This window comes from Pteropus medius, unplaced genomic scaffold, assembly GCF_902729225.1.
Source record: "Pteropus medius unplaced genomic scaffold, Ma_sr-lr_union100, whole genome shotgun sequence".
NCBI lineage: Eukaryota > Metazoa > Chordata > Mammalia > Chiroptera > Pteropodidae > Pteropus > Pteropus medius.
In genome coordinates this window covers 1594899-1596111 of record NW_024354504.1, presented here as the reverse complement: position 1 = coordinate 1596111, position 1213 = coordinate 1594899, and the positions used below count along the sequence as shown (strand labels likewise).

Here is a 1213-nt window from a genome sequence, read left to right as displayed (position 1 = left end):
GGCACCGTTTGTGTTAACGATATCATATGCTTAGGATGCTTAGAACAGTGCCCGGCGCCCCGTGAGCGTTAGGACCTGCTGGCTGTCACTACTGGCGATTCTTACTCTCAGAATCAGATTCCTAGGAATGCCTGAAGGCTCGAGAATGTGTCCTAAGAAAACGCCGAGGTCAGCATTTTAACTTGTCAGATTAATCGAACGAGGGGAGACGTAGCCCATAGCTCACGTCAGCCCTTCCAAGTCAGATGTCTCTAAAAACTCCTTCGGGCCTCTCTGTACTGAGCATTTGTTTTAGCTTCTTAAAATCCTTAGAAGGTCTTTATTAATTTAAAAAAACAACAAATGCTCACCTGATCTCCTTAGACTCGTAGGGGATCAGGGACCAGCGGACACTTTGGAGCTCGGATCAACAGCCGAGGAGTCACAGGGACCAGGGTTGATGGCCACCTGACACTCCAGCCACTCGTACGGTCTCACACGGATGACTTAACCGTCCTGTCACCCAGTTTCTCCAGCCGGAAACTTCTGAGCATGACACCTCTTTCGCTGGGTTCTTTTAGAACTGAAAGTAACAGGTGTGCATGCCTGATAAATAGTAGAAGCCCAGTATTTTATACCCCTACTTACTATAGCTGCGGGGATGAGCTGTAGTTGGAACTATACCTGTTAGTATGTTATTTTATATTATTATTATTATTATTATTTATTATTCTATTTATGCCTACAGCACCCGGTCTTCCTAGGTGGCCTCCCATCCAAGTACTAACCAGGCCCGACCCTGCTTAGCTTCTGAGGTCAGACGGGATCCGGCGTGTTCAGGGTGGCATGGCCGTAGACCATGGACCGTGGCTCCCCTGGGGCGCGAACCCAGGACCTTCTGCGTGTGAAGCAGACATGCTGACCGCCACACTATGGAACCACATCCACTGTATATTTTTTTAATTAAAGATGAATTTGTTTTTGGACTCGTTTCCTGGGGCTGCTGCATCAAAATACCACGCTGTACAGATTCAATGACAGAAGTCGCAGTTCTGGAAGCTGAAGCCCGAGACCGAGGTACGGCCACGGTCGGCCCCATCTGAGGGCGTGGCGGGGTCCCTGCCACACCGGTTCTCACAGAACACACTTTTGACAGATGAGGGGAAAAAGCTCTCGGAAGTCGGGCCCCTTCCTGTTCCCATGAAACATCTGGATGAATGAGTCCCTTTCAACG

The 1213-nt window shown here is 49.3% G+C and overlaps 1 non-coding gene across 1 annotated transcript; it reads right to left on the bottom strand.

The window, feature by feature from the left end:
* Window positions 1-718: 718 nt before the first annotated feature.
* On the bottom strand, window positions 719-837 carry LOC120596563 (5S ribosomal RNA). The gene has a single exon (XR_005651193.1). It is a non-coding gene; the product is annotated as a 5S ribosomal RNA (ribosomal RNA).
* Between the last annotated feature and the right edge of the window lie 376 nt (window positions 838-1213).